The sequence below is a fragment of the Ambystoma mexicanum genome, chromosome 4q (genome assembly GCF_040938575.1).
Source record: "Ambystoma mexicanum isolate Mex_15411 chromosome 4q, UKY_AmexF1_1, whole genome shotgun sequence".
NCBI classification, from domain to species: domain Eukaryota; kingdom Metazoa; phylum Chordata; class Amphibia; order Caudata; family Ambystomatidae; genus Ambystoma; species Ambystoma mexicanum.
Window position 1 is genome coordinate 1,316,542,019 of NC_090928.1, and position 15,537 is coordinate 1,316,557,555.

General features: G+C 55.1%; 1 protein-coding gene across 4 annotated transcripts in view; it reads right to left on the reverse strand.

Moving 5' to 3' along the window:
• LOC138468427 (zinc finger protein 615-like) overlaps positions 1 to 8,344 on the reverse strand; it is an 85,360-nt gene extending 77,016 nt beyond the window's left edge. For all 4 annotated transcript variants that reach the window (XM_069608983.1, XM_069608986.1, XM_069608984.1 and 1 more), the window contains exons 1-2: positions 8,150 to 8,344; positions 2,764 to 2,827 (exon numbers count right to left, since the gene is read on the reverse strand). The gene's annotated coding sequence lies outside the window, so the exon portion shown is untranslated. The remainder of the gene's footprint in view (positions 1 to 2,763; positions 2,828 to 8,149) is intronic.
• Positions 8,345 to 15,537: the final 7,193 nt, after the last annotated feature.

Consider the following 15,537-nt stretch of genomic DNA (forward strand, 5'->3'; position numbering starts at 1 on the left):
GCAGGTAGTACTGCATTCATCACGGCTTCTCCACACGCTGTCTGTCCTGCTTTCTCGCGCCCTCACGGATTACTAGCAGCCTTCTACTTTGAGACGCTTACCCATTGCCATCAGCAATGACAGTTTCAGACTTCCCGGCAGAAGTTGAACGCTTCCAAAGACTAGAGCGCGGTGTTGGCTTCCCGCCTCTAGTCATCTTCATTACTCCCTCTGTCTTCCTCGTCTCAGTACTTACATGGAGATGGGAAGGCAAGCAGGGTATTTGGCTAAGAAAACTGGGATGTCTTCCTCTGTGCTGCAATAGGCCATTCAGGTATGTTGTATAGGTGCCATGAGGAATTAAGGTCGTCAGATTATATTGCACTATGGGTTCCCTACCTCCCTGAAGTTGGTCTTCACCCGTGTGGTCCTCCCGCATATAGCCACCCCCAGGGGCACAGTCAGGTAGCTCCTACCTTTCATTGGCCACATAGGAGAAGTTTCCCTCCAGAGAGTCAGTGACCGCATTGTCAGATTCGTAACACTATGCCGGGGAGATGTACCTGCTCTGTGTCCTACATTTATACTACAGGAAGTACACCTGCCTCTTACCAGCTATTATTAGACCAGGTCCTGCGTCTATGCTGGCGTAGATGTACCTGTTCTGTGTCTTACATCTACACTACAACCCGTATACCTGCCATTATTGGACTGAGTCCTGTGCCTATGCTGGAGTAGATGTACCCACTCTGTGTTCTACATCTATACTACAGCCCGTATACCTGCCTCGTACCTGCCATTATTGGACTGGGTCCTGTGCCTATGCTGGTTCCTGTCTCATGGTAATTGTTATCATACCCTGTGTCCATGTTTCTGCGACCCCGAGACTTGCGAGATACCAGCGCAATACAAATAAACAAATAAATAAATATGCTGGCGTAGATGTACCTGTTCTGTGTCCTACGTCTATACTACAGCCCGTATACCTGCCTCTTACCAGCTATTATTAGACCAGGTCCTGTGCCTATTCTGGAGTAGATGTACCCGCTCTGTGTACTACATCTATACTAAAGCCCATATACCTGCCTTGTGCCTGCCATTATTGGACTGGGACCTATGCCTATGCTGGAGTAGATGTACCTGCTCTGTCCTACATTTATACTACAGCCCTTATACCTGTCTCTTACTAGCTATTATTAGACCAGGTCCTGTGCCTATGCTGGGGTAGATGTACCTGCTCTGTCCTACGTCTATGCTACAGCCTGTACACCTGCCTCGTACCTGCCATTATTGGACTGGATCCTGTGCCTATGCTGGAGTAGATGTACCCGCTCTATGTACTACATCTATACTACAGCCCGTACACCTGCCTCGTACCTGCCATTATTGGACTGGGTCCTGTGCCTATGCTGGAGTAGATGTACCCGCTCTGTGTACTACATCTATACTACAGCCCGTATACCTGCCATTATTGGACTGAGACCTGTGCCTATGCTGGAGTAGATGTACCTGCTCCGTCCTACGGCTATACTACAGCCCGTACACCTGCCTCGTACCTGCCATTATTGGACTGGGTCCTGTGCCTATGCTGGAGTAGATGTACCTACTCTATGTCCTACATCTATACTACAGCCCGTATACCTGCCATTATTGGACTGGGTCCTGTGCCTATGCTGGGGTAGATGTACCCACTCTATGTACTACATCTATACTACAGCCCGTACACCTGCCTCGTACCTGCCATTATTGGACTGGGTCCTGTGCCTATGCTGGAGTAGATGTACCCACTCTATGTCCTACATCTATACTACAGCCCGTATACCTGCCATTATTGGACTGGGTCCTGTGCCTATGCTGGAGTAGATGTACCCACTCTGTGTACTGCATCTATACTACAGCCCGTATACCTGCCATTATTGGACTGGGTCCTGTGCCTATGCTGGAGTAGATGTACCCACTCTATGTCCTACATCTATACTACAGCCCGTATACCTGCCTCGTACTTGCCATTATTGGACTGGGTCCTGTGCCTATGCTGGAGTAGATGTACCCACTCTGTGTACTACATCTATACTACAGCCCGTATACCTGCCTCGTACCTGCCATTATTGGACTGGGTCCTGTGCCTATGCCAGAACACAACTACACTTCATTATGGAATACTGATGTGGCATTTGAAAAACATGATCTGTTCATTGTTCCGTGTGCAGGGATCAGGGGATTTCCAGGGAGATGGTTTTGATTTGATAGGATATCAAGCTACGGTTTGTGACAGGGCGCAGGGGGAGAGGCGAAACAGAGATTCTTGGGGCTGGCATATCAAGCTATGGCAAGTGGCGAAGGGTGCAGGGGACGAGGGTAGGGGAATATAGTTGGAGCGCTACCTTTCTTTTGATTGGTTGGAAAGACATTTGTCTGCACAGGGCCCCTAAAATGAGTTGTACATGTTGAAAACATGACTTTTAATCACTGTTTATGGATAAACGTGCTTTGACATGCACCCTTTACTCACATCATCCTCACTGTTCAGAGGTTTGTTACTGCTCATTATTCTTCCTTGGTCAGTCCAACACAGGGTCACTTTGAAAACAATTTCCAGGGCCACTTTTGGTTTCTAGTCCCCCCGCAGGACACGATGAGCAGGGGATGGGGGATTTACTGTACAGAAAGGGAAAAGGGGAAAGGGGGTGGGGGGCACGAGTACACAGGCCAGGAGACACTCCACCTCACACACAAAGAACAGCGTGTGCAGAGAGGCAGACATCTATCACAGCAGTTATTTACCTTTTGCAGGCTGTGCTCTGTACCTTTTGCTGAACAGGACGACACACCAATGGAGTAGTCAGGTCTGGAGAAGGCAAACATTATCATGTGATTAATTCATCTACAATAAGAATGATCTAAATTAAACACTGCAAGCATTTGCATGACGAATACAATGTATAATGGAATTGTCCAGGGAAAGAGCTGTTTATCCCCCCACGCCCCTGCCCACACCATCACAGGACCCCAACCCCCGCCCCTACCATCACTGCCCCTCCACCCCATACATTCAAAGGAGAAAAGCGTGATGGACCCCTCCCCCATCACAGAGGAAAGGCTGAATGGACCCCACCCCCAGCCCCCATCACAGCCCCCCACACCCCGTCCCCACAAGCACCGGCCCCCCTCCAGCAAATTCACAGAAGAAAGGCTGAATGGACCCCTGCCCCCAAAAACCACCCCCTTGCACCACAACATTCACAGGAGAAAGGCTAAATTGAAGGATGGGGGGGCAGAGCCAAGACACCATTTACCCTGAACAGACGATCCTCTCACTGCAGCTCAGTGTGTCTGGCACCTGCAGCTCAGTGTGTGTTCCTGTCACTGCAGCTCACTGTGTCTGGTACCTGCAGCTCAGTGTGCTTCTGTCACTACAGCTCAGTGTGTTCCTGTCACTGCAGCTCAGTGTGTCTAGCACCTGCAGCTCAGTCTGTCTGGCACCTGCAGCTCAGTGTGTTCCTGGCAATTTCCGCTCAGTGTGTTCCTGTCACTGCAGCTCAGTGTGTCTGGCACCTGCAGCTCAGTGTGTTCCTGTCACCGCAGCTCAGTGTGTCCCCTGTCACTGCAGCTCAGTGTGTCTGGCACTGGCAGCTCAGTGTGTTCATGTCACTGCAGCTCAGTGTGCTCCTGTCACTGCAGCTCAGTGTGTCTGGCACCTGCAGCTCAGTGTGTCTGGCACCTGCAGCTCAGTGTGTTCCTGTCACTGCAGCTCAGTGTGTCTGGCACCTTCAGCTCAGTGTGTCTGGCACCTGCAGCTCGGTGGGATCCTGTCACTGCAGCTCAGTGTGTTCCTGGCACTGCAGCTCAGTGTGTTCCTGGCACTGCGGCTCAGTGTGTCTGGCACCTGCATCTTAGTGTGTTCCTGTCACTGCAGCTCAGTGTGTTCCTGGCACTGCAGCTCAGTGTGTTCCTGGCACCTGCAGCACAGTGTGTTCCTGTCACTGCAGCTCAGTGTTCCTGTCACTGCAGCTCAGTGTGTCTGGCACCTGCAGCTTAGTGTGTTCCTGTCACTGCAGCTCAGTGTGTTCCTGGCACTTCAGCTCAGTGTGTCTGGCACCTGCAGCTCAGTGTGTCTGGCACCTGCAGCTCAGTGTGTTCCTGTTACTGCAGCTCAGTGTGTCTGGCACCTGCAGCTCAGTGTGTCTGGCACCTGCAGCTCTGTGTGATCCTGTCACTGCAGCTCTGTGTGTTCCAGTGTGTTCCTGTCACTGCAGCTCAGTGTTCCTGTCACTGCAGCTCAGTGTGTCTGGCACCTGCAGCTTAGTGTGTTCCTGTCACTGCAGCTCAGTGTGTTCCTGGCACTGCAGCTCAGTGTGTCTGGCACCTGCAGCTCAGTGTGTCTGGCACCTGCAGCTCAGTGTGTTCCTGGCACGGCTGCTCAGTGTGTTCCTGCCACTGCAGCTCAGTGTGTTTGGCACCTGCAGCTAAGTGTGTCTGGCACCTGCAGCTCAGTGTGTCTGGCACCTGCAGCTCAGTGTGTTCCTGTCACTGCAGCTCAGTGTGTCTGGCACCTGCAGCTCAGTGTGTCTGGCACCTGCAGCTCAGTGTGTTCCTGTCACTGCAGCTCAGTGTGTCTGGCACTGGCAGCTCAGTGTGTTCATGTCACTGCAGCTCAGTGTGCTCCTGTCACTGCAGCTCAGTGTATCTGGCACCTGCAGCTCAGTGTGTCTGGCACCTGCAGCTCAGTGTGTTCCTGTCACTGCAGCTCAGTGTGTCTGGCACCTGCAGCTCGGTGGGATCCTGTCACTGCAGCTCAGTGTGTTCCTGGCACTGCAGCTCAGTGTGTTCCTGGCACTGCGGCTCAGTGTGTCTGGCACCTGCAGCTTAGTGTGTTCCTGTCACTGCAGCTCAGTGTGTTCCTGGCACTGCAGCTAATTGTGTCTGGCACCTGCAGCTCAGTGTGTTCCTGGCACCTGCAGCCCAGTGTGTTCCTGTCACTGCAGCTCAGTGTTCCTGTCACTGCAGCTCAGTGTGTCTGGCACCTGCAGCTTAGTGTGTTCCTGTCACTGCAGCTTAGTGTGTTCCTGGCACTGCAGCTAGGTGTGTCTGGCACCTGCAGCTCAGTGTGTTCCTGTCACTGCAGCTCAGTGTGTCTGGCACCTGCAGCTCAGTGTGTTCCTGGCACTGCAGCTCAGTGTGTCTGGTACCTGCAGCTCAGTGTGTTTGTGTCACTGCAGCTCAGTGTTCCTGTCACTGCAGCTCAGTGTGTCTGGCACCTGCAGCTCAGTGTGTTCCTGGCACTGCAGCTCAGTGTGTTCCTGGCACTGCAGATCAGTGTGTTCCTGGCACTGCAGATCAGTGTGTTCCTGGCACTGCAACTCAGTGTGTCTGGCACCTGCAGCTCCTTGTGTTCCTGGCACCTGCAGCCCAGTGTGTTCCTGTCACTGCAGCTCAGTGTTCCTGTCACTGCAGCTCAGTGTGTCTGGCACCTGCAGCTCAGTGTGTTCCTGGCACTGCAGCTCAGTGTGTCTGGCACCTGCAGCTCAGTGTGTTTGTGTCACTGCAGCTCAGTGTGTTCCTGGCACCTGCAGCTCAGTGTGTTCCTGTCACTGCAGCTCAGTGTGTTCCTGGCACTGCAGCTCAGTGTGTTCCTCGCACTGCAGCTCAGTGTGTTCCTGGCACCTGCAGCTCAGTGTGTTTGTGTCACTGCAGCTCAGTGTGTTTGTGTCACTGCAGCTCAGTGTGTTCCTGGCACCTGCAGCTCAGTGTGTTCCTGTCACTGCAGCTCAGTGTGTTCCTGGCACTGCAGCTCAGTGTGTCTGGCACCTGCAGCTCAGTGTGTTCCTGGCACTGCAGCTCAGCGTGTCTGGCACATGCAGCTCAGTGTGTTTGTGTTACTGCAGGTCAGTGTGTTCCTGGCACCTGCAGCTCGGTGTGTCTGGCACCTGCAGCTCAGTGTGTTCCTTGCACTGCAGCTCAGTGTGTCTGGCACCTGCAGCTCAGTGTGTTCCTGGCACTGCAGCTCAGTGTGTTCCTGGCACCTGCAGCCCAGTGTGTTCCTGTCACTGCAGCTCAGTGTTCCTGTCACTGCAGCTCAGTGTGTCTGGCACCTGCAGCTTAGTGTGTTCCTGTCACTGCAGCTCAGTGTGTTCCTGGCACTTCAGCTCAGTGTGTCTGGCACCTGCAGCTCAGTGTGTCTGGCACCTGCAGCTCAGTGTGTTCCTGTCACTGCAGCTCAGTGTGTCTGGCACCTGCAGCTCTGTGTGATCCTGTCACTGCAGCTCTGTGTGTTCCAGTGTGTTCCTGTCACTGCAGCTCAGTGTTCCTGTCACTGCAGCTCAGTGTGTCTGGCACCTGCAGCTTAGTGTGTTCCTGTCACTGCAGCTCAGTGTGTTCCTGGCACTGCAGCTCAGTGTGTCTGGCACCTGCAGCTCAGTGTGTCTGGCACCTGCAGCTCAGTGTGTTCCTGGCACGGCTGCTCAGTGTGTTCCTGCCACTGCAGCTCAGTGTGTTTGGCACCTGCAGCTAAGTGTGTCTGGCACCTGCAGCTCAGTGTGTCTGGCACCTGCAGCTCAGTGTGTTCCTGTCACTGCAGCTCAGTGTGTCTGGCACCTGCAGCTCAGTGTGTCTGGCACCTGCAGCTCAGTGTGTTCCTGTCACTGCAGCTCAGTGTGTCTGGCACTGGCAGCTCAGTGTGTTCATGTCACTGCAGCTCAGTGTGCTCCTGTCACTGCAGCTCAGTGTATCTGGCACCTGCAGCTCAGTGTGTCTGGCACCTGCAGCTCAGTGTGTTCCTGTCACTGCAGCTCAGTGTGTCTGGCACCTGCAGCTCGGTGGGATCCTGTCACTGCAGCTCAGTGTGTTCCTGGCACTGCAGCTCAGTGTGTTCCTGGCACTGCGGCTCAGTGTGTCTGGCACCTGCAGCTTAGTGTGTTCCTGTCACTGCAGCTCAGTGTGTTCCTGGCACTGCAGCTAATTGTGTCTGGCACCTGCAGCTCAGTGTGTTCCTGGCACCTGCAGCCCAGTGTGTTCCTGTCACTGCAGCTCAGTGTTCCTGTCACTGCAGCTCAGTGTGTCTGGCACCTGCAGCTTAGTGTGTTCCTGTCACTGCAGCTTAGTGTGTTCCTGGCACTGCAGCTAGGTGTGTCTGGCACCTGCAGCTCAGTGTGTTCCTGTCACTGCAGCTCAGTGTGTCTGGCACCTGCAGCTCAGTGTGTTCCTGGCACTGCAGCTCAGTGTGTCTGGTACCTGCAGCTCAGTGTGTTTGTGTCACTGCAGCTCAGTGTTCCTGTCACTGCAGCTCAGTGTGTCTGGCACCTGCAGCTCAGTGTGTTCCTGGCACTGCAGCTCAGTGTGTTCCTGGCACTGCAGATCAGTGTGTTCCTGGCACTGCAGATCAGTGTGTTCCTGGCACTGCAACTCAGTGTGTCTGGCACCTGCAGCTCCTTGTGTTCCTGGCACCTGCAGCCCAGTGTGTTCCTGTCACTGCAGCTCAGTGTTCCTGTCACTGCAGCTCAGTGTGTCTGGCACCTGCAGCTCAGTGTGTTCCTGGCACTGCAGCTCAGTGTGTCTGGCACCTGCAGCTCAGTGTGTTTGTGTCACTGCAGCTCAGTGTGTTCCTGGCACCTGCAGCTCAGTGTGTTCCTGTCACTGCAGCTCAGTGTGTTCCTGGCACTGCAGCTCAGTGTGTTCCTCGCACTGCAGCTCAGTGTGTTCCTGGCACCTGCAGCTCAGTGTGTTTGTGTCACTGCAGCTCAGTGTGTTTGTGTCACTGCAGCTCAGTGTGTTCCTGGCACCTGCAGCTCAGTGTGTTCCTGTCACTGCAGCTCAGTGTGTTCCTGGCACTGCAGCTCAGTGTGTCTGGCACCTGCAGCTCAGTGTGTTCCTGGCACTGCAGCTCAGCGTGTCTGGCACATGCAGCTCAGTGTGTTTGTGTTACTGCAGGTCAGTGTGTTCCTGGCACCTGCAGCTCAGTGTGTCTGGCACCTGCAGCTCAGTGTGTTCCTTGCACTGCAGCTCAGTGTGTCTGGCACCTGCAGCTCAGTGTGTTCCTGGCACTGCAGCTCAGTGTGTCTGGCACCTGCAGCTCAGTGTGTTTGTGTCACTGCAGCTCAGTGTGTTCCTGGCACCTGCAGCTCAGTGTGTTCCTGGCACTGCAACTCAGTGTGTTCCTGGCACTGCAGCTCACCTCCAGGGAGTGATGGCAGAGGGACTGCTTCGTCGCCTGTGCTGTCTTGTCACCTTTGAGACGTGTGTGAGCGAGAGGCACTGAAGGCGGTCACGGAGGGCCCCAAAGCAGCACTTCCACCGCTGAGAAGCGCGGGCCGCGGGGTGACTGGGGAAGATACGGGGCGAGAGCCGGCAAACAGACATGCGCAGTGCTGAGACACCATCCTGTGAGCATGCGCAGAAATCGAATACGGGAAAGAGCCTGCGTAGAAAGTGAAACCTCTAAAGAGCATGCGCAGAACGCGGATACGCGTTCAGCGGCGCATGCGCAGAAGGGATCCCGGCAAAGGAAGAGAAGAGACACGAGTACAACACAATATGACCTCAGTTAGCATTTGCATCCTGTCCGTATTTTTTAATAAAGATTCCTGTATGATTGCATGAGAAATGCTGGATATTCAGCCACTTTTTCTACCGCTTCATAGATTTAATCTCATAGAATCTTAATTTTCTCTTCTTTTTATATTTTTGATTATTAATGCCGTTCACGGCCGATGAGTCCTGTGTGGAGGAGTGAGGGGGCTTGTGAATGAGTCCTGTGTGGAGGAGTGAGGGGGCTTGTGAATGAGTCCTGTGTGGAGGAGTGAGGGGGCTTGTAAATGAGTCCTGTGTGGAGGAGTGAGGGGGCTTGTGAATGAGTCCTGTGTGGAGCAGTGAGGGGCTTGTGAATGAGTCCTGTGTGGAGGAATGAGGGGGGCTTGTGAATGAGTCCAGTGTGGAGGAGTGAGGGGGCTTGTGAATGAGTACTGTGTGGAGGAGTGAGGGGGCTTGTGAATGAGTCCTGTGTGGAGGAGTGAGAGGAGCTTGTGAATGAGTCCTGTGTGGAGGAGTGAGGGGGGGCTTGTGAATGAGTCCTGTGTGGAGGAGTGAGGGGGGCTTGTGAATGAGTCCTGTGTGGAGGAGTGAGGGGGGCGTGTGAATGAGTCCTGTGTGGAGGAGTGAGGGGGGCTTGTGAATGAGTCCTGTGTGGAGGAGTGCGGGGGGCTTGTGAATGAGTCCTGTGTGGAGGAGTGAGGGGGGCTTGTGAATGAGTCCTATGTGGAGGAGTGAGGGGGGCTTGTGGATGAGTCCTGTGTGGAGGAGTGAGAGGGCTTGTGAATGAGTCCTGTGTGGAGGAGTGAGGGGGGCTTGTGAATGAGTCCAGTTTGTATGTGTGAGGGGGGCTTGTGGATGAGTCCTGTGTGGAGGAGTGAGGGGGCTTGTGAATGAGTCCTGTGTGGAGGAGTGAGAGGAGCTTGTGAATGAGTCCTGTGTAGAGGAGTGAGGGGGGCTTGTGAATGAGTCCTGTGTGGAGGAGTGAGAGGAGCTTGTGAATGAGTCCAGTTTGTATGTGTTAGGGGGGCTTGTGAATGAGTCCTGTGTGGAGGAGTGAGGGGGCTTGTGAATGAGTCCTGTGTGGAGGAGTGAGGGGGGCTTGTGAATGAGTCCTGTGTGGAGGGGTGAGCGGGGCTTGTGAATGAGTCCAGCTTGTATGTGTGAGGGGGGCTTGTGGATGAGTCCTGTGTGGAGAAGTGAGGGGGCTTGTGAATGAGTCCTGTGTGGAGGAGTGAGAGGAGCTTGTGAATGAGTCCTGTGTAGAGGAGTGAGGGGGGGCTTGTGAATGAGTCCTGTGTGGAGGAGTGAGGGGGGCTTGTGAATGAGTCCTGTCTGGAGGCGTGAGGGGCTTGTGAATGAGTCCTGTGTGGAGGAGTGAGGGGGCTTGTGAATGAGTCCTGTGTGGAGGAGTGAGGGGGGCTTGTGAATGAGTCCCGTGTGGAGGAGTGAGGGGGGCCTGTGAATGAGTCCTGTGTGGAGGAGTGAGGGGGCTTGTGAATGAGTCCTGTGTGAAGGAGTGAGGGGGGCTTGTGAATGAGTCCTGTGTGGAGGAGTGAGGTGGCTTGTGAATGAGTCCTGTGTGGAGGAGTGAGAGGAGCTTGTGAATGAGTCCTGTGTGGAGGAGTGAGAGGAGCTTGTGAATGAGTCCTGTGTGGAGGAGTGAGGGGGGGCTTGTGAATGAGTCCTGTGTGGAGGAGTGAGGGGGGCTTGTGAATGAGCCCTGTGTGGAGGAGTGCGGGGGGCTTGTGAATGAGTCCTGTGTGGAGGAGTGCGGGGGGCTTGTGAATGAGTCCTGTGTGGAGGAGTGAGGGGGGCTTGTGAATGAGTCCTATGTGGAGGAGTGAGGGGGGCTTGTGGATGAGTCCTGTGTGGAGGAGTGAGAGGGCTTGTGAATGAGTCCTGTGTGGAGGAGTGAGGGGGGCCTGTGAATGAGTCCTGTGTGGAGGAGTAAGGAGGGCTTGTGAATGAGTCCTGTGTGGAGGAGTGAGGGGGGCTTGTGAATGAGTCCTGTGTGGAGCAGTGAGGGAGCTTGTGAATGTGTCCTGTGTGGAGGAGTGAGGGGGCTTGTGAATGAGTCCTGTGTGGAGGAGTGAGGGGGCTTGTGAATGAGTCCTGTGTGGAGGAGTGAGGGGGGCTTGTGAATGAGTCCTGTGTGGAGGAGTGAGGGGGGCTTGTGGATGAGTCCTGTGTGGAGGAGTGAGGGGGGCTTGTGAATGAGTCCTGTGTGGAGGAGTGAGGGGGCTTGTGAATGTGTCCTGTGTGGAGGAGTGAGGGGGGCTTGTGAATGAGTCCTTTGTGGAGGAGTGAGGGGGCTTGTGAATGAGTCCTGTGTGGAGGAGTGAGGGGGCTTGTGAATGTGTCCTGTGTGGAGGAGTGAGGGGGGCTTGTGAATGAGTCCTATGTGGAGGAGTGAGGGGGGCTTGTGGATGAGTCCTGTGTGGAGGAGTTAGGGGGGCTTGTGAATGAGTCCTGTGTGGAGGAGTGAGGGGGCTTGTGAATGAGTCCTGTGTGGAGGAGTGAGGGGGGCTTGTAAATGAGTCCTGCGTGGAGGAGTGAGGGGGCTTGTGAATGAGTCCTGTGTGGAGGAGTGAGGGGGCTTGTGAATGTGTCCTGCGTGGAGGAGTGAGGGGGGCTTGTGAATGAGTCCTTTGTGGAGGAGTGAGGGGGCTTGTGAATGAGTCCTGTGTGGAGGAGTGAGGGGGGCTTGTGAATGAGTCCTGTGTGGAGGAGTGATGGGGGTGTGTGAATGAGTCCTATGTGGAGGAGTGAGAGGAGCTTGTGAATGAGTCATGTGTGGAGGAGTGAGGGAGCTTGTGAATGAGTCCTGTGTGGAGGAGTGAGGGGGCTTGTGAATGTGTCCCGTGTGGAGGAGTGAGGGGGGCTTGTGAATGAGTCCTTTGTGGAGGAGTGAGGGGGCTTGTGAATGAGTCCTGTGTGGAGGAGTGAGGGGGGCTTGTGAATGAGTCCTGTGTGGAGGAGTGATGGGGGTGTGTGAATGAGTCCTGTGTGGAGGAGTGAGGGGGGCGTGTGAATGAGTCCTGTGTGGAGGAGTGAGGGGGGCGTGTGAATGAGTCCTGTGTGGAGGAGTGAGGGGGGCGTGTGAATCAGTCCTGTGTGGAAGAGTGAGGGGGCTTGTGAATGAGTCCTATGTGGATGTGTGAGGGGGGCTTGTGAATGAGTCCTGTGTGGATGAGTGAGGGGGGCTTGTGAATGAGTCCTGTGTGGAGGAGTGAGGGGGGCTTGTGAATGAGTCCTGTGTGGAAGAGTGAGGGGGGCTTGTGAATGAGTCCTGTGTGGAGGAGTGAGGGGGGCGTGTGAATGAGTCCTGTGTGGAGGAGTGAGGGGGTGTGTGAATAAGTCCTGTGTGGAGGAGTGAGGGGGGCTTGTGAATGAGTCCTGTGTGGAGGAGTGAGGGGGGCTTGTGAATGAGTCCTGTGTGGAGGAGTGAGGGGGGCTTGTGAATGAGTCCTGTGTGGAGGAGTGAGGGGGGCGTGTGAATGAGTCCTGTGTGGAGGAGTGAGGGGTGTGTGAATAAGTCCTGTGTGGAGGAGTGAGGGGGGCTTGTGAATAAGTCCTGTGTGGAGGAGTGAGGGGGGCGTGTGAATAAGTCCTGTGTGGAGGAGTGAGGGGGGCGTGTGAATGAGTCCTATGTGGTGGAGTGAGGGGGGCTTGTGGATGAGTCCTGTGTGGAGGAGTGAGGGGGGCTTGTGAATGAGTCCTGTGTGGAGGAGTGAGGGGGCTTGTGAATGTGTCCTGTGTGGAGGAGTGAGGGGGGCTTGGGAATGAGTCATGTGTGGAGGAGTGAGGGGGCTTGTGAATGAGTCCTGTGTGGAGGAGTGAGGGGCTTGTGAATGAGTCCTGTGTGGAGGAGTGAGGGGGGCTTGTGAATGAGTCCTGTGTGGATGTGTGAGGGGGGTTTGTGAATGAGTCCTGTGTGGAAGAGTGAGGGGGGCGTGTGAATGAGTCATGTGGGGAGGAGTGAGGGGGGCTTGTGAATGAGTCCTGTGTGGAGCAGTGAAGGGGCTTGTGAATGAGTCCTTTGTGGAGGAGTGAGGGGAGCTTGTGAATGAGTCCTGTGTGGAGGAGTGAGGGGGGCTTTTGAATGAGTCCTGTGTGGAGGAGTGAGAGGAGCTTGTGAATGAGTCCTGTGTGGAGGAGTGAGGGGGCTTGTGAATGAGTCCTGTGTGGAGGAGTGAGGGGGGCTTGTGAATGAGTCCTTTGTGGAGGAGTGAGGGGGCTTGTGAATGAGTCCTGTGTGGAGGAGTGAGGGGGGCTTGTGAATGAGTCCTGTGTGGAGGAGTGAGGGGGGCTTGTGAATGAGTCCTGTCTGGAGGAGTGAGGGGGGCTTGTGAATGAGTCCTGTCTGGAGGAGTGAGGGGGCTTGTGAATGAGTCCTGTGTGGAGGAGTGAGGGGGGCTTGTGAATGAGTCCAGTTTGTATTTGTGAGGGAGGCTTGTGAATGAGTCCTGTGTGGAGGAGTGAGAGGGCTTGTGAATGAGTCCTGTGTGGAGGAGTGAGGGGGGCGTGTGAATAAGTCCTGTGTGGAGGAGTGAGGGGGACGTGTGAATAAGTCCTGTGTGGAGGAGTGAGTGGGGCCTGTGAATGAGTCCTGTGTGGAGGAGTGAGGGGTGTGTGAATAAGTCCTGTGTGGAGGAGTGAGGGGGGCGTGTGAATAAGTCCTGTGTGGAGGAGTGAGGGGGGCGTGTGAATGAGTCCTATGTGGAGGAGTGAGGGGGGCTTGTGGATGAGTCCTGTGTGGAGGAGTGAGGGGGGCTTGTGAATGAGTCCTGTCTGGAGGAGTGAGGGGGGCTTGTGAATGAGTCCTGTCTGGAGGAGTGAGGGGGCTTGTGAATGAGTCCTGTGTGGAGGAGTGAGGGGGGCTTGTGAATGAGTCCAGTTTGTATGTGTGAGGGAGGCTTGTGAATGAGTCCTGTGTGGAGGAGTGAGAGGGCTTGTGAATGAGTCCTGTGTGGAGGAGTGAGGGGGGCGTGTGAATAAGTCCTGTGTGGAGGAGTGAGGGGGGCGTGTGAATGAGTCCTGTGTGGAAGAGTGAGGGGGGCTTGTGAATGAGTCCTGTGTGGAGGAGTGAGGGGGCTTGTGAATGAGTCCCGTGTGGAGGAGTGAGGGGGGCCTGTGAATGAGTCCTGTGTGGAGGAGTGAGAGGGCTTGTGAATGAGTCCTGTGTGGAGGAGTGAGGGGGGCTTGTGAATGAGTCCTGTGTGGAGGAGTGAGAGGAGCTTGTGAATGAGTCCTGTGTGGAGGAGTGAGGGGGCTTGTGAATGAGTCCTGTGTGGAGGAGTGAGAGGAGCTTGTGAATGAGTCCAGTGTAGCAGATGAGCGGGGCTTGTGAATGAGTCCTGTGTGGAGGAGTGAGGGGGATTGCGAATGAGTCCTGTGCGGAGGAGTGAGGTGGCTTGTGAATGAGTCCTGTGTGGAGGAGTGAGAGGAGCTTGTGAATGAGTCCCGTCTGGAGGAGTGAGGGGGGCTTGTGAATGAGTCCTGTGTGGAGGAGTGAGAGGAGCTTGTGAATGAGTCCTGTGTGGAGGAGTGAGAGGAGCTTGTGAATGAGTCCTGTGTGGAGGAGTGAGAGGAGCTTGTGATTGAGTCCTATGTGGAGGAGTGAGAGGAGCTTGTGAATGAGTCCTGTGTGGACGTGTGAGGGGGGCTTGTGAATGAGTCCTGTCTGGAGGAGTGAGGGGGCTTGTGAATGAGTCCTGTGTGGAGGAGTGAGGGGGGCTTGTGAATGAGTCCTGTGTGGAGGAGTGAGGGGGCTTGTGAATGAGTCCTGTGTGGAGGAGTGAGGGGGGCTTGTGAATGAGTCCTGTGTGGAGGAGTGAGGGGGGCTTGTGAATGAGTCCTGTGTGGAGGAATGAGGGGGGCTTGTGAATGAGTTTTGTGTGGAGGTGTGAGGGGGCTTGTGAATGAGTCCTGTGTGGAGGAGTGAGGGGGGGCTTGTGAATGAGTCCAGTTTGTATGTGTGAGGGAGGCTTGTGAATGAGTCCTGTGTGGAGGAGTGAGGGGGCTTGTGAATGAGTCCTGTGTGGAGGAGTGAGGGGGGCTTGTGAATGAGTCCTGTGTGGAGGGGTGAGCAGGGCTTGTGAATGAGTCCAGTTTGTATGTGTGAGGGGGGCTTGTGGATGAATCCTGTGTGGAGGAGTGAGGGGGCTTGTGAATGAGTCCTGTGTGGAGGGGTGAGCGGGGCTTGTGAATGAGTCCAGTTTGTATGTGTGAGGGGGGCTTGTGGATGAGTCCTGTGTGGATGTGTGAGGGGGGCTTGTGAATGAGTCCTGTGTGGATGTGTGAGGGGGGCTTGTGAATGAGTCCTCTCTGGAAGAGTGAGGGGGGCTTGTGAAAGAGTCCTGTCTGGAGGAGTGAGTGGGGCTTGTGAATGAGTCCCGTCTGGAGGAGTGAGGGGGGCTTGTGAATGAGTCCTGTGTGGAGGCGTGAGGGGCTTGTGAATGAGTCCTGTGTGGAGGAGTGAGGGGGCTTGTGAATGAGTCCTGTGTGGATGTGTGAGGGGGGCTTGTGAATGAGTCCTGTCTGGAGGAGTGAGGGGGGCTTGTGAATGAGTCCTGTCTGGAGGCGTGAGGGGCTTGTGAATGAGTCCTGTGTGGAGGAGTGAGGGGGCTTGTGAATGAGTCCTGTGTGGATGTGTGAGGGGGGCTTGTGAATGAGTCCTGTCTGGAGGAGTGAGGGGGCTTGTGAATGAGTCCTGTGTGGAGGAGTGAGGGGGGCTTGTGAATGAGTCCTGTGTGGAGGAGTGAGGGGGCTTGTGAATGAGTCCTGTGTGGAGGAGTGAGGGGGGCTTGTGAATGAGTCCTGTGTGGAGGAGTGAGGGGGGCTTGTGAATGAGTTTTGTGTGGAGGTGTGAGGGGGCTTGTGAATGAGTCCTGTGTGGAGGAGTGAGGGGGGCTTGTGAATGAGTCCAGTTTGTATGTGTGAGGGAGGCTTGTGAATGAGTCCTGTGTGGAGGAGTGAGGGGGCTTGTGAATGAGTCCTGTGTGGAGGAGTGAGGGGGGCTTTTGAATGAGT